The following is a 16,961-nucleotide window of genomic DNA, read 5'->3' as shown; positions in this document are numbered from 1 at the left end:
ACGGAGATCTGCGTAATGCCACATTGGCGACCCAGTCACGACTATAAAATGACAAATGTGGCCATTATGGAAAAGAAATTAAAAATTAAAACAAGTTTTATTTTTCCTTGAAGTTTTATATTAGCTGTCGTAATGCTCCAGCGGGACATGAATTGTGTAACTCTGTCAGGTTCACAGAGTTAGATGCTGATGGATTTCTCTCGCTAAATTGTTGTTCCAGGGAGCTGAAATGCTTCAGATATTGTGCATTATAATGATAATAGGCTCTTTTATGTCTTTTTTTCAATGTCCCGTCTGTCAAATTTACAAGCCAATACCTAGAATAAAATGCTTTGGAATAAAGCACATTCTTGAAGTAGGGCTGATCTATTTACCTTTTTTAAAGTCTTATTTTTCTATTTATCTATTTGTTTATTTACAAAGTATATATCATAAGAAACAAAACTGACCAGTTTAAAAAAATCAACCTTTGTCAGAAAGGCAGGAAGTTGCTCTATGCGTGGATTGATAAGTATAGCTATAACTAAAAAATATGCTTGTGTAATATACTTCCCGAAAGCAAATTTTTACCTTCTCACAAATACGTTTTTAATGTGCAGCCTTCATCTGAGAGCACTTTGCGTTCTGTCTCTGTTCTCTGTGTGGCCGTGGGATGGTCTTAGCTAAGGATTTCCTTTAATTCCCCTAAAGGGTGATGCAAAGTCTGCCAAAGCACATTCGACCTGGCAGTTGGCATCGGCAGCAACTGCTGGATCTGCAGCGGACATGATGTCACCCCATCCATTTGCAACAGCGTTACAGGGCACCTGTTCTCATCTGTCTGCCCCCGGGTGGAGCGTGGGCCCCTCAGGTCCTCAGATCTCTTTGCGGACAGGAAGTGGTCGGCCCCCATGTGCTGTGGGATTGCTGGGAAGACTCACTTATATGCAAACTGGGCTGAAGCTGAGGTTGCGGTGTATAATGACCGTGATATTAATACCCATAATTCCAGGCTGCCCTTTTGCTCGCGCCCTCCTGCCATCTGAGGCCACAGTGTCGTAACACCCTTCCTGTTTGGCACCTCTGTGCCCCACAGGCCTCCCAGCTCGGCCTCACACTGAGCGAGTGCCGATCACGTGTGACGCCGGGAGGAAGCGCCCATCATCCCAGGCCCCTCGGTAAGGTGACGAAGCCACCGTGGGTCTCCCTGTTTCTGTTAGCTCGGAAAGTTCTTCTGTCTCAGGTCCTCTTCTATGGGTAATTTTGCAGGTAGCGTGCAAAGGGCTTTTCACGCTCTACCATTTTGTACGACTTATGAATAAACATTTATTCAGGGTGTGTCCTGAATAGTAAAGGTCCCATTTGCAGATACCAGACTGCGTTTAATGCCTCGCACCCTCTGGCCTTAGCTACCCCCCAAGTCTGTGCTGCTGCTCTCCCAGAGGACAGGAGAAGATACCTGAAAACCGGCTTTATGTCTTTCTAGCGTAATGTATGAGCAAACATGTACTCAGTAATTCCCTTGATTGCTTACTAGTGTATAGCCTCTGAACATGTAAATAACTTATAGACTAATCCTAATGAAGTAAATTACTATTATGGCTTCTGGTGCCCAATCGCAATGCTGTTGTAAGGCTTGTTAGGTATTTTATAATGACACAGTCCAACGTGTAGAGCCTGCTTTCGGGTGCGTAGATTTATACTGTGCTTATGGAGCAGGCCTGAACACCTTTTCTCCCACTTGCACCCTAAGGAGGAGGAAAAGTCCCCCCCCCCCCCCCCCCCCCCCCCCCGCTGCTGTGAGGTTCAGAAAGGTCTAATGGTTTGCTGTTGACGTGTGCGGGTGCATGAGAACAGCAGACTGGTGTGTGTGTGCGGGGGGGGTCAGCTGCTTACTCAGCTAGCTGGGAGAGGGGGTGGCTGCTGTGATGAGCAGCTGACAGCTATGGAGCGCAGCCCAGACCTCCCAGCTCCACCCGAGCGTTGCAGAGCGCGGCGCTGACATCGGTGCCATAATCACGCCTCCAGTCCACCCCCCCCCACCCCGTCCCGGCTCGAGTTCAAGCGGCAGCCTGGGCCCTGCTAAAAAGAAGGGGGGGGTGGGTGTACTGTCACCCGCTACCTCCCTCATGGGACAAAAGCACAGGGTGGCTGTCAGCCAAGGCGCTCCATCTCAGGACAGGGGGGTGGGTCAGCAGCAGATTAGCCAGCCGTGATTTGGCCCCTCTTTCGTTTTGCTGCCATTCTGGAAAAATGGAAAAACATTTTTCCACCTCAGATCAACCATGACGCCCCACAGCTGTTATTATCATTTACAGAATAACGGGTGGGGTATCAGATCGTACCTTTTCCCTTCAGAACCGAAATGCCTTCTTTTTTTACAAACACATTGTGCCGTTTGCCCATTGGATCTCTCTCTCTCTCTCTCTCTCTCTCTCTCTCTCTCTCTCTCTCTCTCTCTCTCTCTCTCTCTCACTCTGAGATGACACACCCCTCAGCTTGTCCTTGGGAAAGCTGTGAAGGCCTTTTATGGGTTCAGACTCTCGAGATGAAGCTGGGCAAACTCCCAATTATATTCCCAAACACCAAGTTTGAAATAAAAACTGAGAATTGCTCCAAAAATCTGTTGTTTTAATAAAAACAGGAATGCATGAATGGCGAGCATGAACAAAGAAAACAAACAAAAGTCAGCTGCTCCAACAACAGAATGCTACCTGGAGGAGACAGTAATTAGATACCCTGCACAAACGATGAAATAATTAACATTTAACTGGACCATTATAGCATGTAGTTGATAGAACTATGCTGCTATTGTTAATGTTGAGACTGAATTACAGGACCCAGACCAATTAAAGTGAAGCAAAGTAAAAATAAAAGTTATTGTGAAAAACTTATTTGAAGAATTCCCCTTCTCGCTAAGGATGACATAAGCCATGATAAACTCACAAATTCTCCATTAAAGCCCCTCTTTTGGGTGGGTCCCCTGGTCCAGCCCTACACCCCCCTTCTTAAACTTTTGCTTGGGTTAGTCTTGGCAGCAAGGCAGGAAGGGAGGGTGCTTGCATTTGCCGCCCCCATCCCCCATCACTCAGCCACTGTCCACTCCATGTCTTTTCCTATTTGGCCCATTTGGGGTGGTTGGGCGGGGGGGGGGGGGGGGTAGCCCAAATGCTGGGTCTGATCTGGGAATACAGCATCATTCCAATGGCATCAGTGACCCTAAATATTTACCCAAGGCCTTGTGCAATGTTCTCCCCGGCCCTTCCTTTTACAGCCATGCGAGAGAAAGAAACTCTGCTCCTTTCATGTCTGGAGCTGTTTGGCACAGACTTTGCTTGATGTATTCTCTGGCCCTGCCTTTTTAGCCCATCTCTCTCCAGAACCTGTAGATGTTGTCTTCTGGTTAATCCTAATAATTTCCCTCTCCTTTTCTCCCCTGTCCTGACTGGCCACTGTGCTGCACATTTGAAGGCCAAGTCAAGAAAGAGCAAAAGAAAAACCATTAACCCGATAACACCTTTTGAGTGAATGTGTAAGAAAATGAGTCCTTTTCTTTAATCATATTGTTGCATAAAAATATTTACAGACCTCAGTCAACTTAAGTTCTCTTATTGTTTATTCTGGTTTGATAGTTTAATGGTCGTTTTCAAGGCAGAAAGCAGCAATGCCTGTTTTTGGATGAGGCAGGATGGATGAGTTTCATTGAGCCATTTAAGAATTTTCCTGTGAACTGGCTTTTCTGTGAGCCTGCAGACACATTGTGGTAAATGGACCTTTAAATATCCTGAAAATTGCAGGTGTTACAGCATCACATTCATATTGCCAGACCATCAGCGATACAATATAAGTTGGTCAGGAGAGTGACTCCTTGAGAAGTCTGATGGCAGCTCAGGTAGCATTTACCTCTGATGAGGAGCGTCCAATAACCTGTCTCCTGCCTGTCAGCATCGGCCAATCACCCGCAGCCAAGGTTGACGGTTGCAGGTCTGCTGAGACAGGGGTTTCCCCGGACAGGCTGATGTGTTTCCCTGATCTGGGAGCCTTGTGAGTACAGTGCAGATTTATGGTGTCCCTGGAAGGTCCCTCAGCACATCAGAAACACCACCTGATTTATCCGTGTATCACACTTGCTTTTAAAACGCCCCCCCCCACCAAAAAAAAGCATCCATAAATCCTTCTTCTTTCGCCAGGTTCTGTGTGAACCCTCTGTTTTGTTTTCCCTTTGTTCTTATATATACAGTCTGAGTGTCTGGCTTGGCTTGACTGGGACTGGGGGGGGGGGTCTTATTAATCTGAAATGTTCTCATTAAAACATTATTATAGTTTTATATATTTAACATTTTTATTAGAATGTAAAGTTTCATATGGATCAAACTGGCTGATCGGAAGTGAAATAAAAAATTGTCTGAATTCTTCTCAAAAGAGGCAATGCCCCCCTAAGACCCAGCCGTTTAGAGGGCTATAGTCGCAGGCCTGCGTGGAGATAATTTCAGCTTCTGTTTTTGATGATAGCCATTTATGGAACTTACGCCTGAAATCCTTTTACTGTATGTACTGCTCTCTCTTTGACTCCCTCTTCTCCATCAATCGATTGATAGTTGTTTATCACCCATCTGTACATGGGGTCAACCTGAAGTGCAACATGCTCTATTTGGCCAAGCCTGCTCTCGGCAGTGAGGCCCGCTATAGGAGGTGAGGCCTGCTCCCAGCAGTGAAACCCACTACGGGAGGTGCAGCCCACTACAGGAAGTGAGGCCTGCTCCCAGCGGTGAGGACCCACTCCAGGAGGTCGGCTTGCTACAAGAGGTGAGGCCTGCTACAGGAGGTACAGTCCATTACAGGACGTCAGGCCTACTCCAGGCAGTGAGGCCTGCTCCATGAGGTACAGTCCATTACAGGACGTCAGGCCTACTCCAGGCAGTGAGGCCTGCTCCAAGAGGTTTCACTTGCTCCAGGAGTGTGACTGACTCTAGGAGGTGAGTATCTCTGGGCTATAATCTAGTCTCTGTAATGCTATATAAAACAGAGTCAGGGATCTCTGGAGCAAGAGGGTAAAGGTGGAGGACCAAGCCGCGCTTACCAGCCCAGTTAAAGACACCTGTCCAGTAGGAGGCAGAGTAGTCTGCATCCCAGGTTTTCGGCAGCTTGCCACGTCCACTTGAGATTTCCCGGAGGGGAGTCCCTATAGGAGGGCAGAGGACCGGCCTCCCTCTCGGACCCCATCCACAAGGCTCTCAGAGCTAGAGCCCAAGAAATAGTTCAGGTCATGTGATCACGGTTAATAGCTATGAGAAAAAAATAAAAAACATTAAAGCACGGAGCTAAGCATTGATTTTAGAAGGAGACAAAAAGCACTTAGAGGCCTTGTTTTTTGGTGTCAACCATCATCCACGTGTGTTTTTTTTTTTAATCAGTTTCAGAGGCTCCAGAGGTGTATTGCCAGCACCGTCTGGCCAGGATTTGGCTGAGGCACCTGTCTCTCTGGTTTATGGCCTTGGCTGCCTGCAGCCCAAATAAAGATGGCGGTGTCATGTTTTTATTGTTAAGAGGTGGCATTTGCTGCTGTCTGGAGGATGCGTGGGTGTCATTAATATTTTAAGAGCTTTTCTGGCATGTCCCGCGAGTTAATTAGCATCACAATGGTCCCGGCGTGCCTGCTGGATGGAAAGACCTTAATTATCAGCACTGTGTCGGGGACAAAGTAATGTTTATTTTTGTTATAAAATAACATGAGAAAGGATGTCAGACATAGCGGCTTACTTACATCGTGTGTTTTTATGTTATGTTTTATATATGTTACATAGATAAACTCTATTGCTCTGAAGTGGTCAATTATGCTGGGTTCTTTAACATAAATAAAGCATATTACAATGGTGGTTTGGGTCGTAAACTGGCCTTATTGCGACAAAGTAGTGGTCCTTAAAAAGATTTATACCCACGAGTGGGTGGGGTGGATGGGGGGAGGGTCGCTGTCTGCAAGATGTCAAAACCCTGCACTCGTTCCTGTAGTGATTTCAGAAGGCTCAGCGGTCAGTGCTGCATACACTTAAGTGAGATGGGGAAACCTTGGATTCTGTTATAATTAGCCTGAAGCCCAAGGCTGGACACCTGCTTCTTCATTTACCATATATCCCTTCGCTCAACGTCAAGGCAAATGCCAACAGCGGCAAGCTGGACCTTCCCATGGTCTAACGTTTCGGGATATTAATGGGTTTCACATTAGCAGGCCTTGGCATTTCTTTCATTGTGATGTCACTGAGGGTTACGAAACACAATTATGTGTTTGCTTGCGAATCAAACCAGCAATGACAGCCAACATTATTTTATAATAAGAAACATTAGCTATTGTATCCGCATTTGTATTAATGGCAGTGCTGCTGCAGTATAGATATATTTAATTACGTCGGCTTTTGCTGAAAAGTCATCTGGTTGCTTTACCTCTATGGATGAAAAGGGTTGACTGGGGAGGTGTAGGGAAGCTTGGCCTTCCTGGCCCCCCACCTCAGGTAGGGTGTCAGTGCACCACACCCAGTGGTTTCATTACCCCACGTCTGTTTCTCACAGAGTGCAAAGCTATGTGTGACATACATTAGCCTGCCTTCTGCGTTCATTTCCAGCTGACAGGGAATATGTCAAAAAAGTGGAAGGGGGGGACAGTGGAAATAACCCATACACAAGAAAAAAGAAAATTCCAGGAGTTTACTTAAATTTTTCCAAAAGACCCTGAATACCTCCACACTGATGCTGCAGTGACTGCTCAGCTCACTTACGTCTTTTGCAGATCCTCCTTTTGCCCATTTAAACACCTTACAAGACAAATTCAGTTCACCATTCACCGAACAGCATTGCACTGACAACTTCCTACATGTTTGTTTTTCATTTCCCTTTACATCGTCCTTTAATGACTCTTCCAAAAAACCCTGGATGCTAAAGCTTGCTTCAGTTACCATGAAAAAAAATCATCAAAATAACAAATATATGTAAAGATTTTATGGTTTTAATACATATTTGCATATTGTTTCATATTTCTTTGGCTCATGTATTTCACATGATTCGCAAAATTGTACTCAGGGTTAGTTTTGAGACTTTTCACTGTTATGGATAATAAATATTGATGAGAAAAATGCTTTCCTTTTATGAAAGTCAAATCGAAATAAATATTCCCCATAACCAGCATTTGGGCTGTCTTTGGTCTGTCATACAAGATCGTTTTTTTACTTTCTGAAGTAGCATTTTGCTTTTAGAAAATCATTTTGATGAAGTCATTTCATTTACATTGATCTGGTTGCATCTGAAAGACACCATTGCTGAATTTGTCTTCAAAGGCGGAGCGATAAAAACTAATTTCCCTGCATTATGGGCCTGGTCTGGTTGAAAAGGGCCATTCATCACAAGATGGTGAAAACCTCATGGGGCCAAAAAGGGGAGGGCGAGAGGGGCACCTAGAGAAATGCATCATGGTCTCTGGAAGACATAGCCATGCCGGTGACATCATCAAGGCAAACTTAGGGCCAGAGATGGTAATGCAGTTTATAGCCTTTGGCCCACAGGGAGGTGAGACTGGAGGAGGAGAGGGAAAATAGAGCACAGGTGATGATAATCCAGGTCTCTGGGGATTATAGGAGAGCGGGGAGCTGGAGATGGAGCCCAGGCTGATCTGCTTACATTTCCATACTACTCAAGTCTGATAAGTCCCTGCCAAGCATTTGAAAGGCAATTCTCACCTTCTGGATTCACCTCGTTTCTTAAAACAAAAAAAAGTTCTTTAATTGGATTCCAATCCAATTCCTCCAAGCACAACTAGAGCATTTTATAAGCCATTTCTTTTGATTTTAGATATGTGTCTCAGTATGCCGGTTTAGATTTGTAGTAATTCTGAACCTGCTCAATACCGCAGCAGTACCCTGTGTATAGGGACAGGGTACGGAATACCCTGATCAGAGGTGCGAATGGTGAAACATGTCCGGCGCCTGTATTACAGGTGAGGCATGAAGTATGTGAATGGAAAGTGCTCTCACCTTCCGTCTGCTGAGATGATTACCTGAACATAGGCAGGTGGTCCAAAAAGACATTTGGAGCTGCGCTGGGGGTGGTGTGGCAGGCACTGCTATATTAATCAGAAGATGAGCAGTGGAGACTGAGGTATTGGAGAAGCTCAGCATGATGGGTAATCTTGGGAGTGAGGGCTGCTTATACACTGAAACCAATGAAACTGACTTTTAAATGTAATGCAGGTCTTGTAAAAATTACTGTTGCGTTGGAATTGCTTTGATATCATTATTATTATTTAAACGTCATAGAAAAACAATTTCTTAAAGATACTACCACAAAGAGCATGCCTTTTCCACACGGCAGAAAAAATGAAATGTTCTTTTTTACCGGAAGGGAGGGTATTACCTTTTCTGGCAAGTGCCCTCCCACTGAGAATGTGATATGTCTACACAACAGACTTCAACCCACCCTACTATCTTGACCCCAGAACAGCTGGTTGAAAAGCACAGTGGTCTTGAATCCACAGCTTGGAACTAGTTGCTGCATTGCCTGTAATTAGACTGTCAATTAATGAATTGTTTCCTTTCGGAGAGCAGCCCCTGGGTCTGATTATATTCTGGAAATATTTGCAGCTTTGCAGGGTCAGGTAACAGTGCCAGCCATCGGAGAGCAAAGCCTGAAACGGATCAGCTGCTGTGTGCTGGGTTATGGTGTGAGGAGCAGAACTGATCCATGGAAGCACAGCTGTCGAGGGTGGCATCTCTCTCTGGGCCTGCTACACATTTAGGTCAGTTTAGATGATGAGGTAAACACTGAGAGAAGAGAAGAGGGGCAGTACATCACCGTTAAGTGGCATGTAGCTAGACCTCAGTTGAAAGGTTGGGTACTGAGGTAATCAGAAGTGGATTTTGTTGGCTCTAGCTGTGTCAAAAGACATAGCAACGAAAACACTGAGGTGATCTGCTTTAGACAAAAGGTCAGGCATTGTGGCTGAAAGTCCATATGAATATAAATGGAAATGCAACTAGTCATATAGCAATACATCTTCCATAACTGCTTATCCAGTACAAGGTCATGGTGAGTCTAACCCAGGAAGCACAGGGTACAAGGCAGGGGAGCCAGTGGATTGGACACCGTTCTGTTCTGGGCCACAAAGGCACGATAGAAACAGCTACTAACCCTGTTGCAGGTTTTAGAATGTGAGTGTAAATGTGCGCAGACATGAGGAGTGCATACATCCGGCGGGGCAGAAAGCGAACCGACAGCTGTGGGGGTGGGAAGCCATAGTGCCGTCTAGTGAGCTACCGTGCTGCTAAGAATGAGCCAATTTCTGCTACATTTTGATGTTTATATATTTTTGTTGTGAACTGAAAGGTAGGAAAAAGCAGATGATGTGATCGAGAAGCTTGTCCTGCTGGTACAATTGTAACCAGGGCATAGGTTTCATGCTAACATTGTGGGGGGGGGGGGGCGAGCGGCGGGGGGGGGGGGAGGGTGTATCAGGGTCAGAGTTGTGCCTAATAAGGAGATTCTGTAGCCGCTCTGTATTCAGATCGGGGGTTTTTTTTCGTAAAATATTGCTATTACAGTTGCAATATATAAAGTGAAATTTATCTTTCTATTTTACTGTTATTCATCGTCAATGATATGGTAGTTTAAGTGCGTTAAGTCAGGTATTACATACGCTGAATTTGTGGGAATTAATAAAATTATGCACAATTTCCAAGATTCCAGCACAAATGTCAGGCTATTCCTTGTGGAAAAATGACTTCAGCTCAGGGTCCCACTATGATGCCCCGTCAGTCTCCTGCACCCCGTCTCTCTCATAAATACTGTACATCCTAACTTCCCGGAAACAAACACAATTACACACATAAAATAGCTACTAGAAGAATTTCTCCTAGATACCGATGGAAGGAAATATAGGAGATTTAATTAATCTGTTCTTGGTAATAAATAAGACTTTCTGCCTGCACTATTTATGAACTAAATGATTCCGAATTTCTGGAAAGTGAATAACTTACTTTATGGTTTATTCCCAATAAATGCCAGGTCTGACCCGTTGTTTGACGGGCTTCTTACTTACTTTCTTATGCCATACCAACAAACGCAGTGGGATGAGAATTGTGACTGACACAAACACTACACACCACTGCGTTATCAGCCTTGCTATTTGTGCTATGCTGTTAACTAACCAAGCTAGTTGCAGTTTGCGCAGTCAGATAATATTTATGAAACTTAATCGATGTGAAGTGATTAAATTCCACCATTTCACGTAGCCTTTTTTGATTAACTGTTGGGTGTAATAAAAGGTCTTCAGCGAGTTAAGTTCGCATACGGAGTTGTATCGTGCTCCTGCATTCGCTGTGTCTCGTTACTCGCGGGTCTGGAAGTGAGCATCCGCCTGCCAGAGGAGAGTGAAAATAAACAATTTTAACAGAGGGTGGGGGGTCCCCCAGATAAAAACTGTAAAAAAAGAAACTTTAAATTATGTAATGACATATATGAATTGTATTGTAAACAAGGCATTATATGTGATATTACCTCAACACTGGGGGGGGGGGGTGCATCCTCCCTAAATCTACGCCTGTGAGTGTGACGGAAACACGGCCCATGTACGGGACATTAGCATGCAGCTCGAAAAATGAGCATGAGAACGGAAGCGTGTGTAATGGTGGCTATTAGTCTCTCAGGGCATTAGCTCAGTTGCCAACATTTGCTCATGTCTTATGGTTTGAAGCTTGGCGATGCTGTAATGATGTCGTGCTGTTTGTTCATTTTTTTTTTCCATTCCAGCTGATGAGTTATGATTATTCCGGCAAAGCTCTTCCGTTGTGTGAGTAAACTGAACATTAACCAGAGCCAGAGTGTGTAGCGTCGTAATCCTGCTTTGATAAAGCATTTCACAACCCACGAGGAAAATGTGTGTATTGGTTAGTCCCACACTCTGGGAAACTCATCTTCATGTATGAGTTCCTGGTAAATTGCACCATGCATTGATCTCATCATGTTTTTTGAGAAGGTGGAGCAGGTGCAGCGAGGCACTGGGAGCCCCGCCGAAGTGGAGGGATTGCTAGGGGGCCATTTTGTGAACCAGTGAACTGGACGGCAGCCCGTCAGGCTTGAGAGGGACTCCACGCAAACACTCCGGGTTTCCTAAATCTCAATTTCGCACAAACGGAACTCCTGGTCCTCATCATTGGATCCGTATGTCGAGATCCACCGGGCTCAGGAGATTATTGTGTTTGTATATTGTGTCTGGCTCCATAGCCAGACTTCTCTGGTGTGAATTTATAGTGTCCCTGCATTCCATGTAGGAGCAGGAACCTATGATGCACAATGGGTTTTATCAGGGTCATCTATTGCAATTATTATTGCCACATAGTCATATGAAAATAAACATGACCAGCAGAAGTAAATGGATCAAAAATGGACCTAATTCTTCCGCTTAATGGCCTATGTCTTATTGCAAATTAGCCCAGAGATCAGTGGGAAACAGAGCAGCTGAGGTAGACAGGCATCCACCCTAGACGGGGAAACTAGCATCTTGCTCTGATTTGGCCCATTTTTGCAACAGCCATTTTTTTTTTGTTTGCTGAGCAATTTTGAGAGATAATGATTTGACACGGCCCATATTACCCCTCAAACAGCTATCCCACCTCCTCGCCACCTGTGAAAACGTCGCCCTTTGCTGTGCACCAGTCGTCCACTCCATGCGCCAAACACGCTGGCAGACTCTCAACTGGGAACATCTGATGGGGGGAGGGGGGGGGCACATGTTTTTCGGCTGTGCCCATTAATTTGCTGCTGGTGGGAACAATGTTCCGCAGTCTGGGGGCCACCTCTTCTAATGGCTTGGCCCGAGTCTCAAGCCTCCTTCAGGGATGGGGCTGGTCTGGGCTGGACCTCGTCTCCACAGCTGAAGCCTGTGTGTGGCAAGTGACCCAGACAGGGAGAGGAGCTCGAGTTCTTCAGGGGAATCCCAGAAAAAACAGCTTTCGGACATGTGTCTATTCTGCAAGCGTTGGGTTGTACTCCCAAAAATGATGTCAGCTATTATCTCTTTTTTCTGTTAAGGAGAATAATGCACGTTCAGTTTTCATGGTAAAAAAAGTATTTGCATCGTGTGGCCCAGACCTGCAACAACTCTGAGAAAAAAGCTGGGAAAAGGCGCAGGAAAAATAAAATGGAAGAAGCGGCAGCCAAATGGGAATAAGGTGCAGAAGATTAGTTTGCCATAAGGAGGACATCCATTAAGGGACCGAAAGGTATCAAACTCTCAGCCCTGAGCCAAGCAGCCAGGCGTGATTCTGAACTGGGCTCACTGCAGTAGAAAATATGCAAACTGAAAATCGTTAACCAAAAATTGATAACAGATGATTGTATTTTTAGGAAGCAATGTAAAAATATGCAAATAAAAAAGGACATGTGGTGAAATGCAACAAGTGTAGGTGTTTCCGTGCATGATTATCACCTGCACACAGTGCTGGTAATAATGTTAATTATGGTAAATAAATACAATTGCACATCTAAACATGGACACAACCGAGGTGCAGACCACAACAGACAACATTTATTTATTTATTTTTCTCTTGAATATATTTACATAGGAAAATCATTGATTTTCCAAAAGCCTTTGTCACATTCAGGGATTCGTCTTTGTCTGAATGGTATCTTGTGATTTTCTGTCATTCCTTTGCTGGGTTTTTCTGTGAGGTAGCAGCTGTCACAGGATGTTCAACAAGACCCTCGTTCCTCATAAACTGTGCTTCATACATTTAGGAAAAGGGGTGAAAATAACATTCAATTAAAAAAATCACATGAAATAATGTCTATCCCTAGTTCTGTGAAACATCATGCTGTGATTCTGTGTTTGTTTTAAATGCATTTTTTGGTTACATCATACTTACATCTGTGCATGTTTCTGTGCATGATCCATCTATGTTGCTGCTATATTACTTTCATTTAACTTCAGAGATCGATTCGTTTCATGCTGACTGCCGTGTGTGAGCCGTATGGCTGGTATTAGCAGTGCCTGTTTCTGGGTGTTTGGGTTGACGGGCAAATGTCTGCCGGCCTGCCGCCTCGGCTCACGTGTGCCTTTGTCTAGGAAGGAGAAGTGAAGCACCCCCCCCCCCATCCCCCCCTGTTTCTCCCCTCCCTCAGATGTGTCTCCCATCAGCCATTGTGACTGGTGCTTTCTGACAAAGAAGCTGTAGTTTGGAGGAGGCTTACCCCGCCCACACACGGCTCACTGACAGCACCCCCCCCACCCCTGCATGAAGGAGACGGCTCGATTCTCTGCGCTATCGACCCCCATGCCGCTCCTGTGTGATTTGTTTTCCCGGTGTGGTACCTTCTGCTAACTTACTTTCCACTTCTCTTATTTCCATCCTCTCATTATATCAGCTGTCTACAGATGCCAGTCTTGTCAGGGATGCTTCACAGCCGACTATAACAAAAATGCTGAGCTGCCACTCATAACCATCTTTTAAACAAGAGCACAAACACTATAGGGACGGGCCATTACTTCATAATTATCTACTTTTAATTTAGAACTTTTACAGCACTTAGAATCCTGTGGCCAGTTAATGGTTGTTTAATGAAGAAGGTCGTATTGCATCAACCTGTATGGGACAGAATAAGGATGTTGTCACCCAAAGGATGCCAAACTCAAGGGAGGGTGTACAGTTTGATGTTAGGGATCCATTGCTTTTGTCAGGGGCTGGGAGGTCATGTGACTGCCCTTTCTGAATCTATACACACACACACACACACACACACATTTGCTAGTACAGTCATCTCTCACCTACAGGAAGAAGGGTTTGTACCACACTTGTGAGTGGAGTTGGCTTGTTCTTCCCATACTGAGATGGTTTCCTACAGGCATTTTGGGCTCTTCTTATAGTCCAAAAACATGCAGTTATGTGAACTGATGTCTTTGAAATGCCCAAGGTGTGCGTGCTCCCCTGCCTCGTGCCCCACACTGTCTGGTTTTCCTGTGACCCTGTACTGGATCAGAAGTGGATTAAGTGGTCAGAAGATCGATGGATGGGTGTTCTTTTGTCTGTGAGCTCGGCAGGAATATTTTATCTAACAAGGATAAGTAAATAAAGTTCAGACCAATGCACCTGACTGAAGTATAGAATACACTGTGGTTTCTATTTTTGCAGAATCCTACTCTTTCATAAACCATTGCATTTGTAAGCTACCTGTTGTGACCCTGCGCTGCCCTTTGTGTAGAATGCACACCTCTGTTTACAAAACTCCCCACTGCTTTGCAGTTTTAATCAAAATACGTTTCTAGGCCCACTTGGCCTGTCTCAATGGAAATAGACAAGATCAATATAAAGGTAAGAATGACAGGGCGCCCTCGCAAACATGTAGGTTAAACGGAACAATAGCTCTCATAACGAGGTGTCATTACCCAACCCGTGGTCTGGCTGCATCCGCGGTCACGGGCTGGGAAGAGCTCTGGGAAAGAGTCAGTGCCAAAAATGAGTGGCGGAGAACCAACAAGGGGCTTTGCAGCCACTGGTAATGCGTGGAAATGCAGCAGAGCATGAAATGATGCTTTATTCTCATGTGCTCAAGTACAAGGGCATTGGAATGCTATATCCCATTCTTGCTGTCTGGGGACAGCCCCATACATGTACATGCAGTCGATAGCGAAGCCTGGAGTCCAAGTGCAGGGACAGGCCATTTATTCTGTGCCCCAGGAGTATTTTGGGGTGGGGGGGTAGGGCCTTTCTCAAGGGCCCAAAGGACATGTGACTATTTTGCTGATAACAGGCCTAACTGCTGAGCCACAGCGCACACCTCGGGTGCAGAGGGCTGATACGGTCAGTGTGGCTGAGGAGGTGGGTGCCGCCACAAAACCTGATGGTCCTGAGGCCTGGGGGTCCATCGCTCCCTGAGGTCCTGTGGTTCAGTCAAGGGCTGCTCAGTTTGCCAGATCTTTTAATGATGTAAACCATGCACAGTTTGGCCCGTGAATGCAATTCAGTTCCTTTGTGTGTGGGTGCCGGGTTCCTTCCTGCACGCAGAGATCACTCATTGGCTCCTGCATCTCTCAGAGCCCGAATCGCAGATGGAATGAAGCAGCAGCCAGCTGGGTCCCACCAGCCTGACTGTGTGAAATCTTGCCCTCCTAGGTGATTATCTGAGGCGGAAATTAATAAAAATCCACTATTTTCTGCCCATATACTGTCAGCTTGGATGGTGTTTATGAAAACTGCCTGAGCCTCTCAGCATCTCCTGGGCCTCCTTGTCACCTCCTCTCCCTCCGTTGCTCTATCTGTCTGTCTGTCTGTCTGTCTCTTCCTCCATCTGTTTCTCCATCAGCATCCCATATCCAGGCCCTTTCTGCCACAAACGTAGAGCGGCAACCTAATTAAATTTAGGCAAAGGGCACACAGACTCTGCCTGATGCTGTTTTTCTTTTCTCTCCAGCCCTGCATGGAATAATGTGTAAATGAGACAACAAACTAAAGATGGTGGGATGGCAGTGGGGGATGGGGGGGGGGGTGCAATTTGTGGAACGCTTGTTGAAACCGGGGTGAATATCTGTGGCAAATGTATAGGGAGCGATTGGCTCGTCTCTGTCACCGGCTTCCTCTTTTTGTCTGTCTCTCTCTCTCTGCCAGATCCAATTGCATCTCCCCCCCCCCCACTCACACCCCCAGATGTTAAAAGCCCCCCCCCCCCCCCCCTGTCAGGCTGCCAGCATGTATCTTCAAACACACGCTGAAGCTGTCATGCTGTCATGGCGGATGCTCAATTAAAAGAGCGCCCCAGATACAGGTTCAAATTAATGACATCACCTTCCCACTTTATGGGACAGTATCCAGGACTCCATATCTTTTTTTTTTTTTTAAATATGACCTTGAAGTCCCCCCCCCCCTTTACACTGGGGGCTGGTTTTTTTCCATTATCCATCTCTGTGGTGCGCATTTATTGTATTATTTTGAGTTCCAGCTGTTGCGGCTCCCGTTATTTTGCCCAGCCTGCTTTCGTACAAATCGCATGTGAGACACGTGGAACCTGACAAAGGCTGAGCGGACGCTTCCGGAGACGCCGGCCTTGCAGTTTCCTTTGCTGTTGTTCTCCGTACCTCGGATCCATGGGCCGACCCGTTGCTGATGAACAGTACAGTAGGGCAGCGGCTTTGCTCTTACTTTGCACAGGCTGAGATGGGATCTGTTACCACAGAACGAGACCATGTGTAGGGAAGGTGATCCCACCTTTCACCTCTGTTTCACATTTTCATCTTGGTAGAATTTAACATTTAACCTAATACATGTACATGTGTAGAACATGCTTTAAATAGTATAAAATTCACGCAATATTGGAAATAATGTGTGAATTTCAATTGGTTGCACTTTATTGTTTCTTGCGCTTTCCTGGCTCATCTATGTAGGTTTTAAATGAGTCATTTTCTCTATTTAACAATTATTTGCTTATGACTGACAACTTGGAACAGATTGGGCAAATGCCTGCAAGGTCTGGCTCTATATGGCAAACAGAGCAATGCTTCCACCCAAGCAGTGTGCCTTTTGGCAGTCATTACCCTGGAAAAAGTTTAGAATAACAATACGAGCTATTTAAAAGGACAGTCATCAAACCTAACATGCTCACAAGCATGAAAAGTTCATTAAAATCAGTGATAGGAATGACATCATTTGGCATCAGGTCCGTGAGGCACTGGATGGTGCTTCACATAATTAAACTGGGTGTTTAAACATAAATTGGCTCTATGATGAATGCACAGTCAGGCACAAACTGCATTCGCAACTAGCAAAGGGAACGTATGTTGACCTGAGAGCACATCTACATTTAAACGAAACCTGAGCAAAGCCCCAGATGCTGTCAGATGCCCTATTTCATCATGAATAAGTACCAACAGTCAGCAAGGCGGAGAAACGCCATTGTCTTTTATGTGATGTTGCTTTCCCTCCTTTGCCGCGCTTTTATGTGTAACAGGAATGGGG

At 45.4% G+C, this 16,961-nt stretch overlaps 1 protein-coding gene and 1 long non-coding RNA gene across 2 annotated transcripts in view; one reads left to right on the top strand and one right to left on the bottom strand.

The window, feature by feature from the left end:
* riok2 (RIO kinase 2 (yeast)) overlaps positions 1 to 16,961 on the bottom strand; it is a 399,097-nt gene that overhangs the window by 65,567 nt on the left and 316,569 nt on the right. The gene's annotated exons all lie outside the window — the stretch shown is intronic.
* LOC125709871 (uncharacterized) overlaps positions 1 to 16,961 on the top strand; it is a 42,195-nt gene that overhangs the window by 25,065 nt on the left and 169 nt on the right. The window lies entirely within an intron of this gene.

Source organism: Brienomyrus brachyistius, chromosome 2 (genome assembly GCF_023856365.1).
Source record: "Brienomyrus brachyistius isolate T26 chromosome 2, BBRACH_0.4, whole genome shotgun sequence".
Lineage (NCBI taxonomy): Eukaryota > Metazoa > Chordata > Actinopteri > Osteoglossiformes > Mormyridae > Brienomyrus > Brienomyrus brachyistius.
This window is presented reverse-complemented; position numbering and strand designations above follow the sequence as displayed.